This window comes from Rhynchophorus ferrugineus, unplaced genomic scaffold (genome assembly GCF_030347505.1).
Source record: "Rhynchophorus ferrugineus isolate W39M unplaced genomic scaffold, kcgeb_rfMv2 rfM1, whole genome shotgun sequence".
Lineage (NCBI taxonomy): Eukaryota > Metazoa > Arthropoda > Insecta > Coleoptera > Curculionidae > Rhynchophorus > Rhynchophorus ferrugineus.
Genome location: NW_027472580.1, coordinates 91,162,107 through 91,179,740, shown reverse-complemented (window position 1 = coordinate 91,179,740; position 17,634 = coordinate 91,162,107). Strand labels below are relative to the sequence as shown.

At 32.4% G+C, this 17,634-nt stretch overlaps 1 long non-coding RNA gene across 2 annotated transcripts in view; it reads right to left on the bottom strand.

The window, feature by feature from the left end:
• Positions 1–17,155, bottom strand: part of LOC143201221 (uncharacterized) — a 125,669-nt gene extending 108,514 nt beyond the window's left edge. Inside the window, exons 1-3 of one of the 2 annotated variants that reach the window (XR_013006916.1) lie at positions 16,811–17,155; positions 14,786–14,839; positions 14,566–14,728 (exon numbers count right to left, since the gene is read on the bottom strand). This is a non-coding gene — a long non-coding RNA (uncharacterized LOC143201221). Of the gene's footprint in view, positions 1–14,565; positions 14,729–14,785; positions 14,840–16,810 lie in introns of those variants that run through there. The other variant, XR_013006915.1, reaches the window with a different exon arrangement.
• Between the last annotated feature and the right edge of the window lie 479 nt (positions 17,156–17,634).

The window sequence follows — 17,634 nt, the reverse complement described above, 5'->3', positions numbered from 1 at the left end:
GTAAAAGAGATGTGAGAGTTGCTAAATTGCCAGAGAAACTTGAATAAGCTCATGATGATCACATTTCTTCTAATCCCACCACATACACATGATATTAATTCCTCTTTGCTTGTTTTGGAAGTGCTTGTGCTAGCTGATTTTATCCATATAATTTTCTATATAACCTGTATATAATATCCATAATAAGTGTTAGAACTTCCAAATATCATATGTTTGGGCAACTATCGTAACTTAATGGTGTTTCAGTAGCACACCTGTAGCTCTGTGTTAATGGTCCAAAATAGCTTCATGGCCAATGCTTCTCTACTCACTAATATCGACACTACTAATATGCATTTTGGTGGATTTGACAGTGACATTTTCCGAAATGTCTTAAGGTTGCTCGAACAATAATGCTTGAAAAACCTGACAAACCGGCACAAATGTTCGATCTGACAGGCTTATTTCGGTGCCACCTGCCATATCAAATTTTGTTTGAAAAACTGCCGTTAAAGCGTATTAGTTTATTTACAGAAATACAAGATTTTCAGTTAAAATTTCTAAATTACCAATCGACCAAGTGCACAGATTAATAACGGTTGTTGAAAAGGCATTCGAAGAATAGATGTACTGCTCTGCAATATACTCCTGGGCATATCATAAGCTTTTGACCGAGTATAGAATTTCGAATTAATCCAAAATGTGCAAATTGCTACCGTGGAATTACTGTCTGATCTGCTGGAATCGTATCTTTTTAGAAGAAAATTTAGAGTCTCATATGAAGGGTGTTCTCAATATTTAAACCTACTTCGACTGAAATTCCACATAAAAGTAGGAAAGTAGGTCTTGTGCAATTATCATGGCAAATGATGTATCTCTATCTAAGGCCGTATGAAAAGTACGTCAACAAGATTTACAAATAGATACAGAGTGGAAAATACAGCTTAATTGATCCAAATCTGTCAATGTTAAATTTGCCTTGCAGCGAAATAACAAAAACTTAATTATATCACTTGACTGATGTCCGATTCCTCAAGCAGAATCAGCTAAACACCTCGGAATACATCTCGGTCAATCGGGATTGAAAAATAGTGTATACCGATATACATTTTCTCAAGGCGGAAACGAATTTGTACATCTAATGTTTCGATGTTTTTAGAAATGAAACTATCGGAACATTTTTTTGTCATCATTTGGCGACAAACAGTACCTAAGTAATTTTTTTTCGTTAATTTTTATTACTCAATAATGTGAAACAATTTATGGTAAGTGAATCACAATTCGACGGCCAAGCGAGAGTTGAAAAAACAGGCGAAATCGTCATGCCGTTTAAGAACCATCCAAGTATGTCTTGGCGTCTCTGTTTTTTTTTCTGTCACTTCTATACGGACGACTTTGTCTGAGGATGCGGATCAATGACATGGACCCGGTCGAGTAAAACTTCAGATTGTAACGGCCAATTGTTCTAAGATTGCAGATGGAACAGTCCCGAATTAAACGCTTGTCAATAACTATAAAATCGTTCGAGCTTGTAAACGTTTGTTGTATGCTGGCGTAGCTTCCGCTGAATACGAATTGGTTTTTTTCTGCTTCATAATTGTGCTGATTCATACGCGATGACCACCTAACATCTATTTATATATACCTTATAGTGTTCAGTGATGTATTAACATTTTTTTTCGAAAAATATGTTCTATGTTTAGTCAGTTTCATTTGAAACAGGAAGAAAACGACGCTATGTTAAAGGAAATACGACGAAAATATTCTAAAAAATGTTGTAATAGTCAAGAATGAACAGGCTCTCCTTTTCTTCTCCCTAGCCCTTTTGTCTTCTTCTCATTGTTAAAGGCAATCTTTTAAAGAGAGGGCCATTTATCTCTCAATGTACCAGTTAATCACCGGCTTGGTCACATTGTTATAACATATCCCTTTAATATATTAACTTGCTTTTGAAGATTTTTAACCTTACACAAAGTGAATATTAAATATAATCAGCGATAATAGTGGGTTTGAATCCTGTAGGGGCATGGATGTACGTCATGTTTGTGATGGTAATTGTAGATGTTTTTTGGAAGCAACGTTGGAAAATCGGACAAGGATTAACTATCCTAGTCAGGCCAGTAACCAGGCTAGGTAAGACCGGATATCATCTGGGACGGTCTCTAAGTTGGTTACTGGCGGCCCGTCGGTAGGCTTGCAGTAAGAAAGGCCGAGGACCGTAGGTTCGGAGTCCACGTTAAACTTTAAGTCCAGTCCAAATAAATTTTAATGTTTATATAACAATGTTGAAAACACCAAGAACAAAAATTGATGAATATAGTTATATTGGTTACGATCGATCAAATGAAGATATTTTAGGTAATGAACAAATTGGTTATTAACGATGAATATATATACTAACTATAGTAAATAACAATTTACAAATGGTTAATAAATTGTTATTACTCTCTTGATGAGTGTAAGTATAAGTATTATTTTATTTATTTTGTTTTGTATATCTTTTCTGTTTCTATTAAGTACCATTTATATAACAATATGTTAATATATTTAGATAGTGCTAGATTGGGAACTTAATAAAGCATATTGGATTAAAAGAAAATTCTTTCTCCTTTCTCTTGTTGTTTGTATTCTAATATTTACTTACATTCTAATCAACCAATCTTGCCTCTTTTAGTCAATATTTGCGAGTGCAACTACAGCAGCCACAGAAGCTACGGTACAACTCAGCGTTAACTTTGCGGATATGTCGTACATGACACCAAAATAAGCGTATTTCAGCATCTCTAGCTTTTGATTCTAATTTGGAGTCTATTCAAATGTAGTCTGTAATTATTGATTTCTTTAAAAATATTTTAAATACAAGCTGCATATATAGCTATATTTGTAATGGCTTAACTTTAATCAAAAACATGTTTTTATGACCGATTATTTTATTGCTCAAAGCCATGTTTAATTTCTTTTTATAGCTAGTAGTTTACCTGAAAATATTATGGAAAATTTATAGATAGGAAAACATACAAACTCTATAATTTGGAGCTCGTTGCCGATGTATTGTCTAACGAATATACACACTAAACAATTTGTAAAACTTAAAAGGGTGTGTCTAGAGCGAAAAAAATTAATCTTGACGAGAAAGGAAATTAGTGTCTGGCGCACGTATTCTGTTTTAGTAATTAATGGAAAAAAGGGCAGTTTACGTTTTGTCATAGATTAATATATTCTCGATTTTAGACGGTCTCGTTTCGGTATACAAATAGTATTCGAGTGGGGAGGGGGAGTCGGTTTTTCAAGGGGTTGGTTACCGTTCGGCTAGCGAACTAATTCCCTCTCATTTTTAATTCCAAGCCTGGAGGTGCAGAACTGATGGGAAAACGAGATCGACGAGCACCTTCATTCAACGCGGATATATACGCGTTTATAAAAATAAAAATGAAATTAAGTTACTATGAAATCTCAATTAATTAAAGTTATCATTAATATTGTGGATGTGTCTAAATACATAAGACAAAGTCGGGTTAGTCACACCATATTTAACTCAAGAACCGCTTTAACAAAATCAGACCCGAATATGAGAATAACCATTAAAGGATTATAAAAATTCACAGGAATTTTTTTTTACAGATAATTAATTTAAAAAAAATAAATATAGATCTTCTATATATGAATTGCTGTTCGTCAGTCTAGCCAAAACTCGAAAACGCCTGGAAAAATTTGACTAATTTTGGATTTGAACCATTTATGGTGAGAAAATATGGAATAATACAGAGAGTAATAGAAAACTAACGATTTTCACTACTGAGACTGAATAACGTGAAAACCAATTGAATAATAATGACATATGCGAAATATTATACAATTATGTGGCGAAATTACCATTAGAACCTTGAATAGTATTCTAAATACGTTCGTCTAAACATTTACTAATGATATACTTGGAATAAGTAGTGACTGTTTATGATAAAGCATAAATTCTAAAGAGAGACAAATTATATTAATAGTCGTACTGATATGTCACAATTGGATTCGAGAGTCACCAGGAAACTTAAGACCTAAGGTTTGAAATCAATAGTTCATTGGATGATTATAAATGCATTACCTATGTTATATTACTATTAAATATCATTGTTATATACCATTTAAAGAAGTTTAGTGAGTATTAGTTCTTGTGATACTTTGCATGTATAGTCAATTCAAAACAGCAGTGTATCCGCGTGACCTGACAAAACGTCGCAATGTTGCCGCAGGAACTCTGAATTTTATTACATAATGATACAAAATATAGTACATATAATGCATATATTATCGAAGAAATTAAAACTATAATTAATTATACAGCCACAATAACTTAGAGGTTAGAATTGTTTTATTATATTTGTATTGAACTTTTTTCCACACTAGTATAGGTAGAGTTCTAAGCACGTTTTTTATGTAGTGGTATCCTCCGAAGGCTTAATACACCTAACTAAGAATCTGAGTAATATATTTTACTTTCATTAGAGATCATACACCTTTCTTGATAAAACTACATTCAATCACTGTATTCTCTTTTATGCATTTGCCATATCTGCAAAAAAGTTAATATTATTTCTCTCCTTATACATTTTAATCAAACGTTCATGTATATTTATAAGTAACTCATACAGTTTTCACACTATATAACACAATTTCCTACAGTTAAAGTATATTAATTGTATACTGATCTTTAGTTGTTTTCTCTTTCATCACCCTGTCTTAGTAATTGTCTAATAGATAGATCTGATAGTATTTGTTTATTCAATATATCTATCACTTCCAGAAACACTAATCAACTAAGCTGTTTATTTCCAATCTTTCAAAAACTTGCTCACGTGTCTGATCGAGCTCATCCAAACCGAAGGTGTTACTTTCGACAATGCCTCTTTCAATCAATCCAGACACTTCTGGTTTGAATATTCTCCTCGACCTGAATGTCTACTGTAATGATTCTTTGCAATATCCCATATCAACCAAATTGTATTAAATATGCAGTGACAGGGAGACAGACATAATATTCTGTGGCCATAACGTTCAGCAATCTGATCTACCATATATCTTTTCTCAGGCTTATTTCTAAAATAGTAAATTACATAAAATGCAATTTGAAAGAGTTCATTCTTTAACGTGGTTTCTTGGAAACTTAATTTATGTACTTTAAACCATTCCTTAATTGCACATTTTGTTGATGCACTTGTTGGGATCTTCTGCACTAGTGTACTATAATACTGTGCATTGCACATAACAATAACTGATGTTTCCTCCAAGTTATTTAAAGGTTCATTTTCAAACTATTGCAAACATAATTTATGTTTCATTTCTCCATGGTAGTCACCCTTGGGCTACTATGGATAGAGGAAAACACTAATGCTGCACCAGAAGTAAAACCATTCCTGTTTCCAGCATGAAGAACTATATGTCTGCAATGAATTATTAATAACTTGTGTTGTCTTTACAATATATGTATTACCATCTTGCCAAGAGTGATCCAATGTAGCATTCTGAAATATTCATATCTCATCTAAATATACAAATTGATATAATAATTCTTCCTTGATTTTGTTATATGTATTTAAAAATTATATTATTTTAATGTCTGGAAGATACATTGAACCTCATCGTGGGTTATCTTTACACCACTTAAATATTAAATTACCCAACAGTGTATGAAGGGATGTTGTATATCCCTCAAATAGCTGCATATCTTTTGGCTTTTTATGGACACTTTCCAAACTAACAATTTTCTCTGAAATAATTGTATTAAATTATGTTTCGATTAAAAAATCTACTTACTGTTTTTATACAATTCGTATATTTGATCTCTGATACCTCTAACATTAAGCTGATCTTTATTCGTCAACTATTTCTCATAAAGACGGTTTCTTTTTGGTGCATTTACAGTTATATTATTTTTTTATATTTTAAGATATTTTAGTGACCGTGTCGGTACTAATATTAAGTGCAGCTGCAACGCGCAAAAAATATTTTCAATAAGAACGAAGATATATAAAAATGTATTGAAACAAAGCCTTAAAACAACGCTTGTCAATTTACGATCCCTAATTATAATATTTTGAAGAATTCTGCAGCATTTGACAAACGGACAATTTTATATTAGTGTAATTAATTTTATATCTCAAATATATTTCTGTTCTTATATAGAAAAAAGTTGTTAGTAATGTTCATATATCATTTGTTTCTTATTATCTTTATTTATAAATTCACTATTATTCTTTAAGTTTTATATTACACGACACGCGTCATTTATTGATTAGTAAGTGGTAGATGTTCTCCGGATCATCTGGTTTAAAATAAATCTTTACAACATTTAAATATATGCTATTAACTAGCACTGTATATTGAGTACATTTAATTTGAACACAATATAGTAATTGATCCCTTTAGACAACAAATTAGGATCGAGTGTGGCCAGTTCCGACCACAGTCAGGATGGAAACTCAAATATTTCATTACTGGGGCATAATCCCCGAGACCGCAACTCTAAGTATAACGACCGAAACCAGACTAGTAGTCCATCTCGAGAAGACAAGATTATTAACCACACAAAAGACCCACATTCCCATTTCTCAATTTTCCCCAATTTTCAACTATAACTATGGCAGCAATAGTGTGTTTTTCGTCAGAGCGAGAGTGTTAAATGGTATCCATTTTGTTGGATTTACCCCAATTATAAAACGCGAGGGTGGTAAAGGTTCTGGTATTAAAAATAAGATTTGCTTCAATATATTCTCATGGAATTATACAATAAATAAATTGTCAAGAGATTATAGCCTCTTTTACTCAAACTTATTATAATGTATAACATTCGATATATTGCAATATTTTTTAAAGATTTTATAGAACAAATATCAAGAGATTATAGCCTTTTTTACTCAAACTTATTGTAATGTATGATATTGGATATATTGCAATATTTTATAGAACAAATGAGGTAAAGTAATTAATCGTTCTGGTATAAATATGTATGGTTTTAATTTTTTTTTAAAATAAACGTTTTGTAAATAATAAATTTAGATATGGTGATAAAATAAAGTAACTGGGGATATCGAAATTAATTTTCTATTAGCTTATTCTTTTTTTGGAAATCGTGACTAGCAACTTGTGGACGAAAAACGTGATCACTCTGGAGGGTATTCAATTTATATAATGCGGTTATATGACATGGAAAGCTTTTTTGGTGTGAGATATTTTACTGTTTCTACAATTAATAACATTTTAGGTTAAAACTGTAACAATATTGGCATAGGGTGAGAAAATCTAACCGCATAGCCACATCACCAATACATCTAAATTTGCTAATAATCGCTGTCAAATAAAATAAAAGGAAATTGAATATAATTTACCATTCAAAAAGTGCGGAAATTCAGTTGGTCATATTAAAGAAGTCGCCAGATTCACAAAATTTGACGTTAACTCAAACAAAGCACCATATTATGATTTACTAACCGAGCAAGTGCTGCAGAACCTACCAATAAAGTAAATTAAAAAACTTACCAATATATCTCAATTATAGGGAAGATGATTGGAATTAATATGACCAAGAAAAAGGCCAAATGAACCAAATGCTTCTGGTAATTGCTAAGGTTTACAATTGAAAAAATTAAAATCAATTACAAGATATTTAATACATACACATCAGATTTGTTTTATTTATGTTAGTATAATAAGTTTTTAAAAATTGATCAATTGAATATAATTACAGAGATTTGGCAGGTGGAACTCATACACGAACCTTAAAAATATTATCCGACCTACACACTGAGCTCTTAAATATCAGCAAGTATGTTTAGTATCAAATAAGAGGCAGCCTATTTTATAATAAAATAAGCTAAAATAGGCGTATCACAAGAAAGTGTATTGGGTACAGTTCTTTACCTATAATCATGTATGTGGTTTCAGAACAAGCCTCAAAGAGGCCTAAAGGGCACGAAATTATTCAAGAATCTTAAAGAGACTCAAAAGAATCAAACCATTTGACCTGTAGTAGACTGAAGAGGACCTAGAAAAAATACATAAACATTATTTTTGTATACCTAGATATAGATATATACCTAATTTTTAAGTAAAATTAATTTCGTAAAAACCAGCTTTATGTTAGTTAGCAACAACGAGTAAGAATGTATTAATTTTGAAAAAAATATTGGGGCTAAAGTGAAAGGATTAAGACGCAATACATATATCATGAAGAAGTAAAACGTAACAAGCTGTTTCTATGAAAATTGTATAAAGGTCTGGTATAATATTTTAGGATTCTAAATAAATTCTAAATAAAATTCTCTAAATAAACTTACAATATTTCTGAATTGCATTAAAATTTGCACATCATATGATAATCAAGATACTCAAGATACAGAGAGCCTAAAGATAACAGTTGTTGATGATATCAGTGTGTTTCTAAGCAAATATTAGAAGATGCTAGGAAATCGGCATAAAAATTGAACTAAAATGGCTAGTTGCTAAAAACATGTTTTTTAGGTTATCATGTTAACTTCTAAATTGACATAAATTATCATTATAATTCGTGCGATTTTATAAAAACTGTCTTCCTTATACGTAATAAAACCAGGTGAGTAAGATGATTTTAATGGAGAGTTATAATTTGTAAACTTGTATTTTACTTACACTTTATTGATCTATTCTATTCTTGATTGTCTTCTCAAAAAACTTGAGAAGCATTCGATATATATTGGCACTTTTGGAGAAATGGCCACTCCAAAAACCAATGAAGAAGAAGTTTAATACAAAGACGCTCTTCTGTATTTCTGTTTGTGTCCAGTTTTTGTGCTATTCAACATCTACTATCCCATTTCCTTGAATTTGAGATCAGAAAATCAACAATGCTACATTTCTAGATCGCTACATCGCTTAAATTCACATGTGAGGAAATATAAGAGAAGTGAAATGTAACCATCAAAGGGTTCACATTTTGCAGCTGTAATTTGCATGAAAAAAAAATGCAAAATAAAATGCACGTGATTTGAAGTCAATAATGTTTTCTTCAGTTGAAGATAATATATAAATAGGCAAAAGCATTTATTGGAGAAACAGCGTCCAATATTCTTTGTACCAGATTGTAAAATAATATATAAAAATAGATAGCGTTCCAATTTTAACAGCATATACGGATAGTGTAATTTTTAAAACCAAATATCGTTCTTATATAAACTTATATTTTGTTGCATTAGCAACTCTTTTATCGCCAATTTTTGAACCCAATTATTTAAGATAAATTGTTTTGATATACTCCTCAGGGCATTATGACTTGCAACAAATATGCGAATGTCGATGTAATTTTATTAAGAATTTTTATACTTTTAATATAAGAACATTTAAACCATTTCTTCTAACTGGTGTTTCCATTACTGGTACTTTTTGACCCCTCATTGTTCCAATTGAATTCATTCGGGCCACACAAGTGGTCAGTTGACATTTCTACCCTAAAATTTGTCATCCGTTATTGCCCAGCGCCCTTGGCCTTGCTAATTAAAACAAGACGTATTAGGTCGGGAAAGAAACGCGCCTCCTCCAAGCTGACTAATCAGTCGTGTCGGTGGACCAGGGTTCGATCCTCCACACCCCCAGTTTCGGCGTTTTATGAGACCGACCGGCTTTGACGGCGAAAAGCGAAGGGATGGATTGCATGTGTAACTAATCAGCGAAACATCGAGTTCGAATAACGAGAGACAATAAATCTCCGACCTTTCGGTTTCCTTTGATTCGAAAATACTCTGTTTGTATTTTACTCGTAAAATGAAATGTTCATAAAAGGAACTTCTAGCATCAATCATAAGTTAACAAGGTCCCTTCCGACTCCGCTACCATAGTAATGTAGCAAAATATGCGGCAGAAAACCGATTTGTAAGTAAAAATGATATTTCAGAACTAACTTAACTGTAAATTGAAGATAGCGTTGCATCACATTTCAGTTGTTGAAGATGGTTTTGATGACAATGAAAAACAAGTTAGCAGAAATTAAAAAAAAACTTTAAAATAAATGAGCGGCAAATATTATTTTACTTCGGCATAAAACCAACTACCTTTAGTTACTTTCTCAAGCAGAATCATATGTCTCGATGGTAGGTTAAACTGGTAACATCAGGAAAAAAGTAGAGCAAATTAGATTCAAGGTCAAACAACTACACTGGTTAGTAGGATGATACTCTCAACTTGATCTAAAATTAAAGAGATTAGATTGTCAGTCAAACATAAAGCCTATTTGGACTTATGGGGTGCAAATATTGGGTTGCACTAGAACATCAAACTAACTAGTAATCCAGCCCAATCAAAACAAAGTTCTGCGATTAATTACCAATGCTTATCGCTACGTAACCAACGAAGAGCTACACCATAATCTCGGAATCAAGTGCTGCAGGATTTCACCCTAAAATATGAAACAAGGTTGCTATATCACAGCAACGTGGAAGCAATACAGCTACTGGACGACACGCAAGAAATCAGAAGATTGAAGCGAACCAAACCACACGAACTGGTTTAATGTGTCAGTGTATTTTTAACTTTAGTTTAAGTAGATTAAGAAATACATACTGATGTATTAATCCCTGACAACATATACGCCTTGGTTGTATATTAATGCAAGTACAACAGAACAGTAGTAATATATTAATTTTTGAATCAAAATTGTACTTAAGCATATCGAATGTAGGATATAATTAACCCAAAAAAAAGCCAAGTGAAATATTCAAACGGGTAAAAAACTTGCCAACGACTTGATGATTTATGAATCAAGACATGGAAACATTTACGAAATTTTGAGAAAGTTTGACCACAAAGAAATCATGGCTGATATGATTATTATTAGGAATTAACAGAAAACCACTGCTAGCGGTTGCATCATCGAGTTTTTTACGATTTCCTCGCATAGCTTTTACTGATACATTTTCCAGTGTATTCGACTTGAGGCAAGAAAAAAAGCGGAAACTACACTATTTTGATAAATTGTATAAAAAAATTATGCTAGTATCGTGAAACCAGAAAAAAAAGTGAATATGCACTATCACAAGCAAATGCTTATTTATGCCAGATGAAGTGTAATTTCGCTAGTGTATTGTAACTGACGATTAAAAATGTATCTACTAGGAAATTCAAAAACTCATGGATTACTCTAGAAGAAAATTCTACATCGACATAGAAGCGGAATCTTTCAGTGCATATGGTCAAACTTTATGTTGAAGCCTCACTGGTAGGCTTTCATTTTCAGTGGGTCATTTCATCGAAATGTGAACAAAGAAGGTTTTCATTGCGTTCGTGAAGTTTTACTTTTCAAGAAAAAGACTGCCGAAGGTCGTTAAATTCTTCATGTTTCATCGATTTCAACGTGTGAATATCGGGTTCGAGATTTTTGCTGATTTTGGCACTGAAGACAAAAGCGTTCTGGACAGCCAAAAAAAATTTGAAGACGAAGATTTGAAGGCATTACTTGATGATGATGAATGCAAAATGCAAGAAATATATGCAAAATTGTTGGAAGTAACACAAGACACCATTTTCAAACGCTCCAACAACATGCAAATGGTAGAAAAGTTTGGATATATTGAAAAAATTTTATTGATAAATTGAAAAAAAATACTAATAATAGTTTATGGTCCTTATAGTCAATATCGAAACATTAGCAAACTATCATACATTTATTATAAATAATTAAATTATATATTTTAATAATAAGAATTATTACGATCAAAATCAAGGTTAGTCAACAAGTTAAGAAGGGAGCAGGAAAATTATAATTAAATTCAGATTAATTAGTAAATAATTTAGCCACTTATATTTATCAAGGCAAGAAGAGAGAAGAAAATTGTCGAACCATTTAGACTCGCGAACACATTATTCAGTTATTTAAACGTTTTAGAAGCCGAAAAAGAAAATCGAGAAGAAAACATCCATTACAACGAGGAGGATGGAGGGACAGGAGAGGGGCCCGCGGAAATTTGCGACTAGCGCAAATTTTTATATCTATAATTAGTACGAACGGAAATCTCGTTATATTAGAAAGGGACCCTTTGATCTTGCCTCCTTCCTTTACGACGGCCGGGAATTAAAAATAATAAAAACGCCGAAGAAAAAGTTGGAGAATTTTTCGAAAAAGTTCGTTCCGGGAAAACCGGGAGCGCGGGACCGGGACCGGGTATCGACGGGGCCGTCGAGAATTAATTAAAATTCGTCGTGGAGAAGTTTTAATTTCTGCTAAGTGCGACGATGATTCTGGCTTTTAAGCCGCTTTTATTTAGTTAATTTCCTTTCGGGTTTCGGAGTCCTGGCCGAAGAAAATAACCGGACCGAAAGACGGCGGCGGTAGACCGGCGGACTCAAAGTTCCTGCTGTATTACGTAGACCTGATACTAAAAATAACCGTAATTTTATTTTTTTTTAACTGTAACTATAAAATGTTGTATCTCTGAACTGAATTTTATTGGTATAAAATAACTCCAACAAAGACTGCAGAGTTGAGTTTAAGATTATATGACGTATTAAATCGCAACTGAAATACACTTATACATGTTTAAACTGGGTTTAAGATGGAATGTATTAGATAAAGAAAGAGTATGCTTGTTATTTATATGATTCTTAATCGGACTTATAGGATAATATACAATTTAACAATTGTAATCGGGATTATCAACCCAAACCCAAAGAATGGGTTATGTAAGTCTTGGAAAGTCAATAATCTGCCCGTGGGCAATAAGTATTATTGCTTGGTTTCCTTTATATAATATAACCATCCTTATAGGTAGAAGATCACTCCAGTAAGTGATCTGCTGTACAATTTATAATCTAAATCTTATTCTAGATACTATTCTAACTTATTTTAAAATCTATCCTAACTTATTCTAATGACTATTCTAAATTATTCTAGAAATTATAAAATGTCACTCTATGTGTGTATTAACCAGTTCGTATGGTAGTTTGCATTTGAGCCTACACACTTCACTGTCATCGTGCACATTTAACTGTTTGGCGAGTGCATTAGGATGCACTAATAGTCTTTCAGAGTATTTCGCACTAGCACTTCGTAGAAAAGACATGAAGACATTTCTTAATCACTAATAAATATACTATTGCAAGTTCTGCAACATGGCGTTACTGAAGCAGATCTGAAAGGATCTGTCCGAGGGACGAAGAGTGGAGAAATATCTCGAATAAACCTCGGATATAAAATCGTGAACTTGGGGGACATCTGTTTCTCTATGAATTTGATTGTTCCTGACGAACCATGGGGCATTGATAATTCTCCTGAGAATTTTGTTTTGAAACACTTGGAGACGTTCCACCTGGTTAGGGGAGACGTATTTTAGATAGACACTGGAGCCGTATAGAACGACTGATCGAACCAGCATCTTGTACAGGAGAGATTTTATAGATAGAGGAAGCCTGCTGGCTCTGTTGATAAGCGGGAACAGCAAATTAACAATACCTTGACCTTTATGGAGGGACTTTTGAATGTGGGAATTCCACCTAAATTTGCGATCGAAGACAAGACCGAGATAGGTGGATTCTTCTGACCATGGGATTTCGGCGTTCTCGATTTTAAGACGCGAAATGCTCGGTGCAAAACGCTTCTTGTGGTTCTGTTAGTTCCCTTATAACTTTCTTATGAGACTAATGGCACTTCTGTTTCTCGATGTATTTTGTTACTTCCTATATGCCATGGCGAATTCAGAATTCAGAATGCCGGCAAACCATACACAGAATCATATAAAAGACAAAGCAGCAGAGATACAAGGATTTTAAATAAACTTAATAAAAATAACAATAAAATTTGAAATGAACAATAATTTTGGAACTGGTAGTTTACCTGATCTACCCAGAAAAGGGAACAGTGTTCTCGATAAACCGTAAGTCTTCGTAGTGGCTTACGGAATTTAATCTGCTAAGCATCTGCATCTAAGACGGCACTCGAAATATAACAAAGTCCAAAGAGTGTACCTTTCTGTTGTCTCGAAATGGGAACTTTTTAACCAGGTGGTTCCGGTAAGGATTTTTAATGGATTGATTTGGCTTCTTAAATTTCATCCACTTGAAAGTTTTATTTAGCTGTTCTTGGAGTTTGAGGGTGAATGCAGCGTTATCTGTTACTATGTAGGAACTAAATGGTTTGTGAGAGATTGGGGAATCCAGTGGGTTTTGAAATTGGATGAATTTCCTAGTCGAAGAAGGTTTGCACCGACTTTGATTTGAAATAAGGCATTATTGTTGTTTTTATTTCTTTACGTATTCGACTGTCTTTGCTGTTCACCACCATTGGAGCACTTATGGAAGTTGAATGAGCTATGAAATATATTATGATGTATAAGTACCAAACGAAGAAACAGACAGAACCATTAGAAACCCAACAATAGACATGTCATTCGGTATATATTCGCATTAGGGTAAGTCGAACATTCATGTACTTGGGATTCTTATTACAAGAAAATGTGGAGAGGGAAAGTATTAAAAGTATTCAAAGGCACTGTTTACAGACAGTTTTTAAAGTTATTCAAAAAGTATTCCAATATATTTATTGACGCAAATTACAATAGCTTATATACGTTTGTGCATATTACAGTGGATTTATGGTGAAAGTACCTTGTATGTAAAATACGCAAGATACATTTATTAAGCTCATTGAAAATAAAGAAATTCTGAAAAAAAGAAGGATAACATTATTCAAGGCCCGAGTACAGCTCTTTGGTGAAGCTTCGGGACATAGCTTAGAAACCATCTAGAAGCAAAAACAAAGTTATTTTCATTGAAAATATATTAAAAACGTATAATATACTTATAACTTATAGGGAATGCAGCATGTACGTCTTCTTGCTGGCTTCCTCTTTCTCTAAATTCAACAACGATTCTATTATTATAGGAATGTAATATTTAATGTTGTATGAAAACATTCCTAGTATTTATCTATTTGAAGTAAATGTTGTACTCTTCATTAGAGTAATATATCTACAATATATCTTTAAATAGCAACAGGGATGTATATATCATCAAGTCAATTACCCCAATTTACAACTTTTCAAACAATATCTAAGCCCAAACAATACAAAATCAATAATATAATTTCCAATAAAAGACATCAAAATACAAATCATATAAATACTAATATAATATTTCTAAATTAATATAACTGTTTTAGTTCGGCTGGGTACTTAAAATTAAATTAGGTACCAAACGAATCTAATTTGTTGCTCGGTAGCGACTTTATAATAATCAGTTGATAGAAGTTAAATTAATATTTTAAATACAGATATAGGTTTAGATAGGTATTAAGCTAAATAGTGTATGTATAGTACAATATAAAAAACATATAGGTTAAATAAGGTTTTGTTTATTTTTAATTACTTATTACAACGATTATTATATAAATATTTTATTTTAAAATGTTTTTTTTGTGTTAAAAATGTAAGTTTGATTATTTTTTATTTTTAGTAAGTTCTATAGTTATTTTACGAAGTCGGTTCAAATTGTTTGTTAAAAATGTTTTATTTACATTTGCTATAGAACTAAGTTTTGTTTATTTTTAATTACTTATTACAACGATTATTATATAAATATTTTATTTTAAAATATTTTTTTGTGTTAAATATGTAAGTTTGATTATTTTTTATTTTTAGTAAGTTCTATATTTATTTTACGAGGTCGGTACAAATTGTTTGTTAAAAATGTTTTATTTATATTTGTTATAGAACTAGTACAATGCTATTACTAGTGCTAGTGCTCCTATTTTTAGAAGGGTATGATATAATTGCGGGTTCGAATCCCGTTCATTATATGGATACTTATAATTTTGCTTATAAAAAAAAACACAAGGAAGTGTACTGGGGCCAATGCTTTTTCTACTCTACACTTGTGATATACCACAAATGAAGAATATTACGACGGCTACATTTGCTGATCATAATGCCATTATAGCTGTCGGAGACAATAGTGAAGAAGCCTCATGAAAATTACAACAATCAAGTGACAATATAAATAATTGGACGCAAGCTTGGAAAATAAGAATTAATGAAATTAAATCTGTACATGTGCAGTTCACCTAAAAACAGAACGTACTAGCACCAATAACATTAAATAATACAATCATTCCATATAGCAACAACGCTAAATATCTTGGAGTGAATCTTGATGCAAATCTTATGGGGATGTTCTGCAAAGAGTAACATAAATAAAATTAAAAAATTTCAGAACAAAGTCCTGAGAGGTATTGTGGGCGCACCCAAATACTATAGGACTGATTACCTATATCGAAACCTTCAGATACCCACAGTCAGTGAAGAAATCAAGAGAATTGCAGGGGGCATGATGATAGACTCCATTCTCATGAGAATATTGAAGTATTGCAGCTTTTGGATACCACCAGAACAGACACAGACTTAAAATGAAACCATCTTGTGTAGTGTTGTGTAGTGAGGTACATATAATAAAAAATACAGCAGTGACATGTATAAATATTATTTCACTAGAGACGATGGGTCCTCCTAGTTATATACCTAGTTCCTAGTTATATAAATAAATAATATATTAAAACAAGTAACAACCCTGGTACAACTGAAGGTCTTTCATGATGAAATAATAAACAAAGTATTAAAAACAATCGCACATTATATACTCAATAGTTGGTATAGTGTGAAGGAGATGCAGCTAACCCCTTGTGGATGAAATGAAAATAGAATAACAAAAATAATAACAAACAATATGTACAAAATAAATAGGTAATAGAGCATTCCATTAAAAATAAATGCCATAATAATCTCTTATCTTGATTTATACGTACAATTTTAGGTTTTGAATTATCACTTACTATATACAGGAGACAAATAATGTTATCAGGCAAACTCCATCAACGTCAATAATAGTGGGTGGCGTATCCAGACCATCACCATAATTTTTCCATTAAACGATACGAAACCGTATCATTGCCGAACAATATAGCGATACCGGAGAACAGGGGGGCGTAGCAGTACCACCGGGCCCACAACTGCGTCGGCATAATTGTGCCTCTAAGGTAACCGGCGGAGTACGCAGCACGGCTATATCTCGCAGCTGAAACGAGTATAAGACTGGAACAGGACTAATCACCAGTAAATTGCCGGTAACACGGCAATTATGTTGTCCGTAGCGACATCTCTGATTGGATAATGATATTGACAATGCGAACGAGGTTATAATGTGGGCACTGGCGGAGATGTATATATATGTTCGAATCAGCCGGCTATATAAGATGCGTACGCGCATAATTACGGTTCCAGTTTTCTCTACATGGTAATTTATACCGGGGTAATAATATTTTGGGTAATAACAATAACGTGAATAAGTACTGATGGTTTATGAAATATAGGTTTGGTAGAATTTAACTTCGGATATAATTTAATTCTCATGATTGAGTCATTTTCCACCAGCAGTGGAAAAAAGATACATTGACACTGAAATTTTTTCATATAAATTACAAAAATTAATAAACGATAGTTTAGTCGTTTTAATCTGAGATCTTTTACCACAACTACATAACTTTTGAGAAGTCTGGGAGATAAATTTAAGAAACATTTTTACCAAATATATTGAATCGACCTCAAAAAATATATAAGGAACTCAGTGAAAATTCAAAATAATCAAACTTTAACACAA